Source organism: Bufo bufo, chromosome 2, assembly GCF_905171765.1.
Source record: "Bufo bufo chromosome 2, aBufBuf1.1, whole genome shotgun sequence".
NCBI lineage: Eukaryota > Metazoa > Chordata > Amphibia > Anura > Bufonidae > Bufo > Bufo bufo.
This window is the reverse complement of record NC_053390.1, coordinates 263,780,159-263,794,048: the sequence shown is the minus strand read 5'-3', so window position 1 is coordinate 263,794,048 and position 13,890 is coordinate 263,780,159. Positions and strand designations below refer to the sequence as shown.

Genomic DNA, 13,890 nt, shown 5'->3' with positions numbered 1-13,890 from the left:
TTTCTCTCTTCTAGATTCCAGTGCTGTGCTCCGTCCGGTCCTCCCTGCTTATGACATCTTCCTGGCTGCAGTGGTGACATTCCACATACACAGGTCACCATCCAGCCAATCACTGATCTCTGCAGTATACAGGATGTCACTTCTGAGACCAATGATTGGCTGCAGGTTCGTCCTGTGTGCACAGAATGTCACCTCTGCAGCCAGGAAAACAAACTGCAGCGGGGAGGACTGGACCTGAGCACAGAACTGGAAACTGGGAAAAAAGGAGTGAGTATAGCTTCTTTTGTTATTTTAGCACAGGGGCTGCTCAAATTTCCATTTAAGGCTAGTTTCACACTAGCGTTCAGAGCGGGTCCGTCTGATGTCTGCTCAGACGGATCCGCTCCTATAATGCGGACGTTTGTATCCGTTCAGAACGGATCCGTCTGCATTATAGTTTGAAAAAAAAACTAAGTGTGAAAGTAGCCTGAACGGATCCGTCCGGACTTTACATTGAAACTCAATGGGGGACGGATCCGTTTGAAGATTGAGCCATATGGTGTCATCTTCAAGCGGATCCGTCCCCATTGACTTCCATTGTAAGTCTGGACGGATCCGCTTGCCTCCGCACAGCCAGGCGGACACCCGAACGCTGCAAGCAGCGTTCAGGTGTCCGCTCACTGAGCGGAGCGGAGGCTGAACGCTGCCAGACTGATGCATTCTCAGCGGATGCGCATCCACTGAGAATGCATTAGGGCTGAACGGTTGCGTTCGGGGCCGCTTGTGAGCCCCTTCAAACGGAGCTCACGAGCGGACACCCGAACGCAGGTGTGAAAGTAGCCTTACTCAGGTAACACATTTAAAGGGGTTGTCCCAGGAAAAATATTCTATAGTGTTCAAACCAGCACCTAGATCTGAATACTTTTGTAATTGCATGTAATAAAAAATTTAGCATAGCCACTGAGTTATTCAATAAAATGTATCGGTATAGCGCCACCTCCTGTTTTTTTTTAAATTATTTCTTTGACCTGCTCACTTAGAAGGCCGCACATGCTCAGTTTCATCCTTCCACTTCCTCCTGAGTTGTGATAGGGAAAGTTGAGACATGCCCCCTCAGCTGCAGCAGAAAATACACTCTCCTTGAGTTTTCAGTCTAGCAGAGCAATGAATCTGGAGATCTCTGGATCTGTTCTAGCTTTCTTAGAAAGAGGTTGTCATGTGCTATATGATGTCTGATTTTCAGTTTTTACATTAGTCATGGGATAACTCCTTTAAAGCACCTGTGAATTTTTTTTTTCTTAGTTTTTTTTCATCTCCGCATTTCAAGACCAATAACTTTTAAATTTTTCGCTGACATAGCCATATGAGGCCTTTTTTATGCAGAACGGGTTGAATTTTTTATTGCAACATTTTGGGGGACCTCTACCCTATTCTCTTAAAAAGAATTTGGGGAGTGACAGTAAAACAAATCAATTCAATTCCGCCATTGTTTTTAGGGTTTTATTCTTACGGTATTCATTGTGAGGTAAAAATGACATAATGTTACCTTTATTCTGCTGTTTAGACAAATTACATAGATACTTAAAGGGGTTGTCCGGGTTCAGAGCTGAACCCGGACATATCCCCATTTTCATCCAGGCAGCCCCCCTGACTTAAGCATCGGAGCGGTTCATGCTCCGATGCTCTCCTTTGCCCTGCGCTAAATCGCGCAGGACAAAGGATTTTCTGGTGTTCCGGTGACGAACCGGGATCTTCATAGGGCTGCCAGGTGGTCTTACACCAACAGATTATCTGAGGATTTTCTGATCAATCATTGGTCAGATGACTGTTTACACACGCAGATCTTTTGTTATACACCCCAACTATTGGTCTGATTGGACAGAAATTGGTCAGATAATCTGTTGGTGTAGCCTAGCGGCACCAGTATCTGGCTATATGCGATGAGTTTGAGCAAACACCTTGCTGTACTTTACTCCAATATTTGCTGTGCACAGGGTGCTTAGCTAAAGGCTCATGGGCCCTGGTGCAAGAGTTCAGCTTGGGTCCCCTTCCCTTAATGCTTTGTGGCAAAGGACATGGGTGCACCTAGCCTTCCTGCTGCCTGAGCCAAAAATTGAAATGGCACCCCCCCTCATGCCAAATTCTTGACCTAACCCCTTCCCTCCACCCAGAGATGTAACTTGAAGATTCTGAACCCCAGTGAAAAATCTGTGACAGAGCCCTCCCAGCATGCACTTTCTATAATACCAGTGTCTTCTTATGTGGCCCAAGGGTCTTTGGGCCCCCTCAGGCTCCTGGGCCTGGTAGCGACTGCTACCCCTGCACCCCCTATAGCTACACCCATGGCTGAACAGTTAGGAATTATAACCCAGTGCTAATACTGTAAAGAGAAAGGCAGCATCAGAATAATTTGTGTTTAAGTTTTCAAAAATGTGGAAACCCGGTCAGGATGCTGTAGTCACATTCCCACTTGTGTCATACACAAGCCATCTGCAGAACCAAAAGTGATATTTTAGATGAAAGGAGACAATTTTTACTCCCAGATGAATCATTCTCCCTTTTGTCGGCTGTCAGTATAGTGTACGCCAAGAAAAAAAACAAGTGGATGGGATATAGAAGGATGGCACTGTAGGCCAGCAGCATATGGTAAGAAGACATTTGGGTCATGTTGTTTAGGAATGTGTGCGCTAATCTGCATGCTTTATATACCTGGGTGAGATGCAAAAGCCATATGCTTCCTGTAAAAAAAGCACGTCATGTATGTCTCAAAAAAACAAAAAAAAAAAACACTTGGTGTTGAGGATTTTTTTTTATAGTTTGTTGATGGATTTTTGTTACCATGCAAGATTTTTATGTTTTCTATCACTACTTTTTATACCTTATTTTTCCATGGAAATTCGACATAATTGTTGAATCTGTGGTAGCGTATGATATATTGAAGTCATTTTTGGAAACGTGTAGATATGGTGCTCTGATATATACTGCAAGCAGTAGGCCATATGCTCACGGTGACTCCGTATCCATAATTACCCTTTGTGCTAACCTATGGTGCCTTCATACAGCATTACATTACTGAAGAATATTCCCCTAAGAGCAATGTTCTTAGTTAGGGGATCTCTCTGACATCGATGTGCATTAATTAGGCATATGAAAAGAGGTTGTCGTCACGAACCAATCTTTGTAATATCATCCGTGTAATAATATTACATATGATTGAAGCTGGGAATCAATCCCATACAAAACTCATTAAAGCCACCATACTCAGGAGGGACTCAAGTACATACATTTCATAAATGCCATACAATCCTTCTAACTAAAGATCCCTCCCTCATATAGGCATACTTCCCTGTCTATTTTTCTGATCTTCATACAGAACTACTGAACTCAACAATAAATAGTCTTCTGTAAGCTTCTGACGACTGCAGGCAGACCCAATTTCATCATTTAACTCCATAGGAGAAGCAATGTGTAACATACAAAACAGAAAGTCAAGCCTAACAAAGATATATTATGGATTATATCAGTGCTGAAATTTGGACCTATATAAAAAACTAAATGAAAGACTGGATACTATAAAAAAAAAACTGCATTTATTTGACATACTGAATATATTAGAGTAAGGTGAGGCATATATAAATAATAGGAATTAAAGGGGTTGTCCCACAAAAAAATATTCTATATTGCATGTAATAAAAAAATTACTATAGCCATTTAGTTATTCAATAAAATCTATCTGTATAGCTCCACCTACTGCGTGTTCTTTCCCTCTGTAACGCCTGTAGGTGGGGACAAGAATAGGCAGTTCTATGGGGGGGTGCCGGCCGGGTGTATTGCAGATCCGCAATACACCACGGACGTGTGAATGGACCCCAACATTGCTTCCGCATCCACTCAGAATGCATTGGGGCTGTACGGATCCGTTCGGGGCCGCTTGTGAGAGCCTTCAAACGGAGCTCACAAGTGGAGCCCCGAACGTTTGTCTCAGAAAAGCTAGAGTTGGTCCTGGGAATTTGGCTATGACATAGACCGCATTTCACAGACCGCACACAGCCTATGTGAATTTTAGACCTCATGTACCGTATGACATCTGATTATATTTTTTTTTACAATAATCATCAGATAACCCCTTTAAAATAGTGCATGTAGAGACCAATCATATTTCACATTATAGATCTCTCACTGTTACAATGGGTCAGATTTATTAATCTTGTCTAAATTATAGTGACCCATAATTGACAATACATTTGGTGATGGGCTAGAAATGTTGTCTAACTTTACGTCACCTATCGGTTCTCTTTGTGCCATTGTTGAGTGGTAAAAACCAAACAAGAGAGCTAGGTGCAGTGGATTATTGTTTGCTGTATTTGCTGTATAAATGGGTCTAAAACTTTAAGTGGCATCATGCTCCAGGTATGCACCCCAATTTTGGCCCATTTTGTGACAAAGTCTAGATTATTAAATGTGGGCTGATATTTCACAATAACCAGACGGAGACTGTCCAAATGTCTCAGAACAACTAGCGTTCTGGAAATTGCATTCAGATGTTGTCTGCTTTGTGTAATGTTCCATTTTATTGTGCTGTGTGGGTGTTCTACCTCTGGGAAAATGCATCTTGTAAGTAATCTGATTACTCATCTGAATTAGTTTTATGAATTCTTCTCAGTTGTTTTTTGTAATAACCTTTTTATACTGTATAATGTCAGAGAAGCAATGTAACTTCTTGATGCCGAAATCGAAACATGGGGAGAAATGAGCATAACATTCAGCAGAAACCATGTCAGATATGATGAGGTCCTATTCTTAGCAGTAGGTGTTTTTATGTACGTGAAACATGGGAAACTGGCTGTTTATGCCTGGGGGTTAATGGGAAATAACAAATGTTTCCCAATGTGTTGATCTCAATTCTCAATTGATTTCACAACTTTTGCTCAGAATGATTTAAACGGAATCTGTCACCTAGTTTTACCTTATAGAGCTGCGGACATGCAGGGATAGATCGCCGCTAGCATGTCCGCAATATACCTGTCCCATAGGGCTGTGTGGTTTTATTTAGTTTAATAAATAATTGTATAGATATGTAAATTAGCCAAGTAAGGTGCCCAAGGCGTGGTTACTTACGGTTAAGGAGCCCAGTCACGCCCCCTGTGAAGGAGCCCAGCACCGCCTGCATCCAGGAATCTCCTCCTTGCTCACAAAGTTACAGTGCCGTAATCTCGCGATGTGTTCGTTCCCTTGCTGGCATCAGCTTCAGTGAACGAACTGCGCATATGCTAGCTCGCGCATCGCGAGATTACGGCACTGTAACTTTGTGAGCAAGGAGGAGATTCCTGGATGCAGGTGGTGCTGGGCTCCTTCACAGGGTCGGTGCCGGGCTCCTTAACCGTAAGTAACCACGCCTTGGGCACCTTACTTGGCTAATTTACATATCTATAAAATCTTTTTTTAAACAAAATAAAACCACACAGCCCTATGGGACAGGTATATTGCGGACATGCTAGAGGAGATCTATCCGTGCATGTCCGCAGCTCTATAGGGTAAAACTAGGTGACAGATTCCCTTTAAAGGTGTTGTCCAATTTCGGCCTTTCACAGCCAAGGTGGGAATAATCTATAGTAAGCGTGAGCCTGCTTCTGAATTATGGCAACAGCGTAGCTTGTTGTGCTACAATATTTGCGTAGCTCCTGTTCACTGCTTTGGGAGTTATGGAAATAGCACTGCCTTCTGGGATGTTTCCGTAACTCCACCTCCCCAGGCCAACGCTTACTGTGGCTTATTCTCATTTCGGACATTTAATTAATCTGGCCATATATTAATTTAAGAATAAAAAACTCATTCACTGTTCCTGGGCGTTACCATTTGGGCATGTGTCACTACATCGTATGACACTGTCCAGTGGTGACTGTGTAGAGACACACCCCTTTGACAAGGGGAATGGTAACACCTAGTACATTTTTTCATTATTTTCTAGGAGGTATGGAACAGAGTTCTAAGTAAAGAGGCTCCAAAATAATTATTTTATGCAGAGTACAATTATTTCCATCTCGGCTTTTTCCTCTCAGCCTCTCCCACACCACCTTGATTGACAGGGTCAGACGACTCCAGCATCACTACATCTGGCCCTGAGGTCCCAAGCATGCAACATTACTATGAACATCGGGCATGTTCAGAACAGACCTCTGTCCTAGTCTGACCTGAAGGAACTGAACTGATCATATATGTGTGAGATTTCAATTAAGATAAAGTGGGAGTGGCTGGGAGGAAAAAGTGGCGGAGCTAAGGTGCACCAGTTGCTCAAGTCTTTCCTTGGATAAAACACTGAATTTCTCAGGATTGCAGATCAGTTTAGAAAACAATGGGTAGGAGTGCAGTATGTGGGGGTCTGCCCTAACCAGCATTGTGTTTAGGTTAAAGCATTTTTACAGATGACAGACCCCCTTTACACAGCCAGCAGGAATAGTTAAAATGATGGGGAACTGAAATACAAGGTACCGTATATTGTAAACTTTTATAAAATATAACTAATGGGGCTGTCCTCAGGATAGTTTATTAATATATGATCAGTGGGGGTCCTCCTCTAGAAGGGAGCTTCTTGAAGAGGCCTGACCGCTCCGTTGAGTTGCAGGGGCTTTTCCTAGGCCAGTGACTTCACATTCATCAGTCACATGGCCCCGCCAAACATATACAAATGATCTATCCCGAGGAAATGTTATCAGTATTAAACACTCAAAAAACTCCTTTGAAAAATAATTAAGAGAAATGGTTTCAGAAACAACCCCACTTGTGTCTGGTATGTCATTCACCAGACACAAACCAGGGAGGGCAGCCATAGTTCTGTAATCTCAAAAAATCCTTCAAGCTTTAGGCTAGTTTCACACTAGCGGCAGCCTTCTCCGGCAGGCTGCCGCTAATGTGAAACTAGCCTTATTTAGATAAAAAAAAAAAATTTAAGCGTAGTAACCTAAATCTAGTCGAAGCCATTTAAGAGCTGTCAAATGCTTGCTCAGCACTGTAGAACTAGCATACCAATGGAAAAAAGACATTTTGGAAGTGATTATGTTTTTTTGATGAAACAGTTCTGCTAAATTAATTTTATATAAAAGTAGGATTGGATTCACAAGTGATAGGTCACACTACTGTATGAGGGAACCAGGATGGGTGCTCTCAGCCCACAGATTCACCCAATCTATAAAGCAAAAAATATTCGAAAGAAAGGGCTGGGCACTCACTATATCTGGTAGCCGTGGTACTTTATTAAATGATATAAAATATTATATTAAAAACATATATTAATATTCAAATACATACACAAACTTATTAAAATAGTACCTACAATCTATAATCACTGGAACACAATGGTAATCAAAGACCCAATACATATGAATATAACATTTTGGATATTACCAATTATACGCATGCAATGTAGTGAGAATTAGAAGAAAAGTATCCGATAATATCGGATACTTTTCTTCCAATTCTTACTACATTGCATGCGTATAATTGGTAATATCCGAATTTTATATTCATATGTATTGGGTCTTTGATTACCATTGTGTTCCAGTGATTATAGATTGTAGGTATTATTTTAATAAGTTTGTGTATGTATTTGAATATTAATATATGTTTTTAATATAACATTTTATATCATTTAATAAAGTACCACGGCTACCAGATATAGTGAGTGCCCAGCCCTTTCTTTCGAATAATTTTATATAAAACCACCTATACTGCATATTTTGTACATTTTTACCCCGCGGGGAAAAAATGCTGAAGTGCTGGTGCCCATTCTTCCTATGTCTGATGCCACATGTGATGATATACTACACATCCATACTAAAACATTTAGGGTGGATTTGTATTTCAGTTCCTCCTATATGGCATTTAAGTAATCAATATCTTCATCGAAACTAATCCTAAAGTTAAAATTAGTTTTCCAGGAGTAGAAAACTCATGACCGTCAACATCTGATCGGTGTGGATCAGACCCTCAGCACCCCTGCCAATCAGCTGTTGGAAGGGGTCACAGCACTTGCCCATGCTTTGCAGCATACTCATTGGCCTGTGATTTCACATCCTTCAGTCACATGGTCTTTGTGCAGCTCAGCCCCATTCAACTGAATTGGATTGAGCTCAATACCAAGCACAGCCACTATGCCATGTAGAGCGCTGTGCTTGGTCAACCATGAATAGGCCGCAACACTCATCCGAGTGCCCATTCAAACAGCTGATTGATGGGGTGCCAGGAGTCTAACCCACGCTGATCAGATATTGATGACCTACCCTAAAGACTAGGTCATCAATATTTAACTCCTGGAAAACCCTTTTAAATAAAACTTTTATGCAGGGATTTGACTGGTTTAGGGCCTGAAGGTGCTGTGTATGAAATCTCAAGAAGGAATATCTGTTATGCACCACCTCCTAAGATCTCGCACTAGGTATAAAATATCAGTGTTGTCCAGAGTGTTGCTTTAATTTATGCTATTTTCACACATGTGGCACAGAAATTCGGTAGGCTGTTTGAGCAGAGAACAGCCTGGCAGAGTTCTCTGGATCCGGCAGAGCAGGATAGTGTTGCTTGACTGGAGGACATCATTGACTATAATAGGAACCGGCAAGAATCTGGCTGCTCCCTGGCATAAATGCCAGGATTCGGCCGGACAAAAACAATTGCGTGCAGCAATATCTGAACGGCAGAATCCCGGCTGAATTTATGGTGGGGAGTGGCCAGATCCCTGCCAGTTCCCATCATAGTAAATGGGGCCCGGCAGGCACGCAGCACTGTCTGGCTATGCAAGATCCAGAGAAGTCCTTCAGGATGATCTCTGCTGGAACAGCCTGGCGGATTGCTGTGCTGCTTGTGTGAAACTAGCCTTAGGCTACTTTTACACTAGCGGTTTTTGCGGATCCGAATTGGATCTGCAAAAACGCTTCCGTTACAATAATACAACCGCTTGCATCCGTCATGAACGGATCCGGTTGTATTATGTCTTCTATAGCCATGACGACTCCGTCTTGAACACCATTGAAATTCAATGGGGGACAGATCCTTTTTCTATTGTGCCAGATTGTGTGAGAGAAAACAGATCCGTCCCCATTGACTTACATTGTGTGTCAGAACGGATCCGTTTGGCTCAGTTTCGTCAGACGGACAGCAAGACGCTGCAAGCAGTGTTTTGGTGTCCACCTCCAGAGCGGAATGGTGACTGAACGGAGGTAAACTGATGCATTCTGAGCGGATCCTTTTCCATTTAGAATGTATTAGGGCAACTGATCCATTTTGGACCGCTTGTGAGAGCCCTGAACGGATCTCACAAACGGAAACCAAAACGCCAGTGTGAAAGTAGCCTAACATTGGCATAAAAACTGTCAAAACTGATGCATAACAGTCCTAACAGTCAAAGGAAAGAACAGAGACTTCAAAAGGACTCTGATACACAGAAACGAACAATTCAATCTTGTATCAAACCTTCCATATAAATTAGTTTAACAATTGTTTCCTTAAGTATGACATCAACACCCAGGCTCCTTCCCAAAAACACTTTCTCCTCAATGAACTTTTATACCATTATAAAACACTCTTAAAACATTAACAAGTCAATAGCAGAAAGTGTTTGCCCTGTGATCAAATAAAAAATGACTTTCGGCATATTTTAAGAGCCACCAAAATGTACTGTACTAAGGATTACAGTAACAAGCATTTCTGACGTCCAATAAATCAACCTTTCAATTGGCAAATCTTACTCTTTTCCACACTCTTCCCAATATCAGACTTACAATTTCAGCCAAGCAAGTCGAGCCAAGAAGCAGTGTCCCAGGAGGAGCAAATAAAATGCTTGTTATGTTGCCTGCTGGATAAAACACTTCCTCCCTGTAATGCTGGAAAGGTTCTGCTAGGTATAAAATAACCCTCTGAGCATATGTGGTCAGTGTTGTGAAAGTGGATGAGACGCTCCACTCATCCGGTGTTTGCTAATGCTTGGATCTTATACACCTAGTTCAGCTGCAGAACTAAATACGTATCCCTCTAACATACTGTAAGGACGTCATAGTCATTTATTACCGGCACTGAGATGGCCTACCAAAGGCCAACGTTACTGTTACCTTCGCTCAATGCACAAGATTTCAGTAGACTACATTCCTTGTCTGAGAAAACGGTGATTTATAGTTTTATTCACCTCTACCCTAAATCTAGCAATGATTTCAGGTGAATCCAGAAGGGTATATCACAATAACACGAACTACAACCTAACTAAGGTTCTATTACAACTGCATCGGGTCTAGGAGTAATTAGAATACCTCAGTAACGCAACTTTTTGAACGTTCAAAGAGGGACACTTATGGTTCATTGCATGAAAGATCCATTTTTCCTGCATATTTTTACACTTCAATAGTTTTCTCTTACAAAACAATGCAAAAATTATCTGAATATAGAAATTTTTGAAATTCAAATAACTTGAAATAATGAAATGATATGCATATACAGATAGGAACCAGGCAAACACTTTCTGGATCAATATAATAAATGTAGTAATGAAAACCTATACTTCAAATCAAAAAGAGGGACTTGGGTAAAAAAAGAGAGACTGTCCCTCCAAAACAGGGACACTTGGGAGGTCTGCAGTAATATGGTGCCATATGGTGGCACACAGTGTTCAAATGGCTCCATAAGTACAAAACTGCAGAGACCACTATGTACTGACTTACAGGCCCAGGGCCGGCTCCAGGTTCATGTGGGCCCTTGGGGGATAAATCTCAGTGGGCCCCCTTTTGGCATTTGTCAAATGTCACCATGACATCTGAGAGTGTTAAAAAACGGAAGTGCGGGCTTCCTGCTCAGACGCGTCTTCCCCCAGCTGAGATCAGGGAAAGCAACCCTGTTCTAAAAATGAGTCGCAGCCTGTACTACGCTTTCAGGCTCATTGTTAGTATATCCCAGTTCAGGCCACTAGGTGACAGCACTAAACTGTGATATAGTGATTTCTATAGAGAATAATGGAGCAATTTCCATTATTCTGTATAAGTTGCAATCTGATGAAAAGTAATTTATAAAAGGTCTTGAAAATATTAAAAAGACTTAAAACGTAAAATCACCCCACTTTCATCAAAATAAAAATGAACAAAAAAAGAATAACATTATGGGCATCGTTGCATGCGAAAACACCCATACTATTAAAATATTTTTAAAAAGTTAGCCCATATGGTGAAGGATATAACAGAAAAAAATTAAAAAGCACTTTAAAAAAAAATCACTTTATCTCCCAAGAAAATGGAATAAAAAGTGATCAAGTCATACACACCCACAAAATGGTATTGTCAAAAAAGACAGATTTGTAGACATAACTAGTTATGGGGGTCACCGGGGGAGCAGGGGTTCTATTAGGGTTGCCACCTTTCCCAACAAAAAATAATAGTTACGCAAATTAAAAAGTTTGGTGTGTCTATTTAAGTTTTATTTAGCCTCTACTTTTAAAATATTTCTGCCAGGATTTGAACTCACAGCCTTCTACATTAAAGTCAAGAACCTTAACCACTGGGCTATAGAGCTTCATGTTAACCTGCTGTACATATATTATGGCTAAAAACCTCATTATGCATTCATATATATCAGAAGTATGATTTTATATATATAAATATATATATATATATATATATATATATATATATATATATATTAGTAATTACACATTTATTTTGTGCCATACATTTTTTTACAATTACTAAAAAAAAATAAAAAAAATTATACTTCTGCTGTATAGGAATACCTCAGTGGTTAAGGTTCTTGCCCCTAATGTAGAAGGTTGTGAGTTCAAATCCTGGTAGAAACATTAAAAAAATAGAGGCTAAATAATATTTAAATACACTGCGTGTCCCCAAGCATGCTGACAATGCTTGGAGATACCACCTTCATGTTCATAGAACTGACATGTATGGAAATAGCCATATATGGAGTCAGAGCAGGGACTCCTAAGCCAGGAACTAGAGTCCTGACTATTCAGTAACATTGGGGGATTCCATGTACAGCGATCTTCCGCATAGACCTGAGTGGGCCCGGGTGCTGATGCTGGCCCTGTACAGACCCCATGCACGGTTCTGCATGATGCCTAACTGGCATCAACATGACGGCTCTCATGGAGAATACAATTTAATACTATACTTTCTGAATACAATGCAAAATATATTCAGCTTTTTTAAAATCTACAACGCCTTCATACTTCAGCCTACCCCTAAATTTAGCTACGTTTTAGGCTACTTTCACACTAGCGTTCGGGGCTCCGCTTGTGAGTTCCGTTTGAAGGCTCTCACAAGCGGCCCCGAACGGATCCGTCCAGCCATAATGCATTCTGAGTGGATGCGGATCCGCTCAGAATGCATCAGTCTGGCACCGTTTGTCCTCCGCTCCGCTCAGCAGACGGACACCTGAACGCTGCTTGCTCGCCTGGCCGTGCGGAGGCAAACGGATCCGTCCAGACTTACAATGTAAGTCAATGGGGACGGATCCGTTTGAAGTTGACACAATATGGCTCAATTTTCAAACGGATCCGTCCCCCATTGACTTTCAATGTAAAGTTGTTTTTTTTTTGTTCATGGTAATGCAAACGGATCCGTTCTGAACGGATCTAAGCGTTTGCATATAGGTGCAGATCCGTCTGTGCAGATACCAGACGGATCCACACCTAAACGCAGGTGTGAAAGTAGCCTTAGGGCTCTTTCACACTTGCGTTCTTGTCTTCCGGCATAGAGTTCCGTCGTCGGGGCTCTATGCCGGAAGAATCCTGATCAGGATTATCCTAATGCATTCTGAATGGAGAGAAATCCGTTCAGGATCCATCAGGATGTCTTCAGTTCCGGAACGGAACGTTTTTTGGTCGTAGAAAATACCGCAGCATGCTGCGCTTTTTGCTCCGGCCAAAAATCTGGAACACTTGCCGCAAGGCCGGATGCGGAATTAATGCCCATTGAAAGGCATTGATTCGGATCCGGCCTTAAGCTAAACGTCGTTTCGGCGCATTGCCGGAGCCGACATTTAGCTTTTTCTGAATGGTTACCATGGCTGCCGGGACGCTAAAGTCCTGGCAGCCATGGTAAAGTGTAGCGGGGAGCGGGGGAGCAGCATACTTACCGTCCGTGCGGCTCCCGGGGCGCTCCAGAGTGACGTCAGGGCGCCCCAAGCGCATGGATCACGTGATCGCATGGACACGTCATCCATGCGCATGGGGCGCTCTGACGTCATTCTGGAGCGCCCCGGGAGCCGCACGGACTGTAAGTATACCGCTCCCCCGCTCCCCGCTCCTACTATGGCAACCAAGACTTTAATAGTCCTGGCTGCCATAGTAACACTGAAAGCATTTTGAAGACGGTTCCGTCTTCAAATGCTTTCAGTACACTTGCGTTTTTCCGGATCCGGAGTGTAATTCCGGCAAGTGGAGTACACGCCGGATCCGGACAACGCAAGTGTGAAAGAGGCCTTACTCATTTAGTGAGCTACTCCAACAACTGGATATAGTGAAGTGGCCTGAATGTGAAGCCTAGTAAAGAAATGGAAGTCCACCCTGCTTCCTGTGACACATGCAACAGAAATTTCATTCTGATGTCATAACTGCATCAAGAGTAGAAAAATTACGTCTTTCAAAATTCTGACAATTTCCATCTTTCACTAATATCTGTACAGAGCATTTTTGGTAGTACGTTGCAGGTTTACAAAAAAGGGATTAAATGATTTGCAAGCCATCTATTTGTATTATTGTTCCCAGTGTAACTTACCAGCACTTTTCCGCACGGAAATATGGCGGCTATGTTTCTTACCTAAATTGTGCTGTGTGTAACTACAAGCAATGGCCATAATTTCCAACACTTAGGGGCACATTTATTAGATGGCATTTTAGATGCCGGTCTTGATAAAGCCCCATAGCTGGCA

General features: G+C 42.0%; 1 protein-coding gene across 1 annotated transcript in view; it reads right to left on the bottom strand.

Annotated features, from left to right (window-relative positions):
• Window positions 1-13,890, bottom strand: part of SCARF2 (scavenger receptor class F member 2) — a 222,146-nt gene that overhangs the window by 53,405 nt on the left and 154,851 nt on the right. The window lies entirely within an intron of this gene.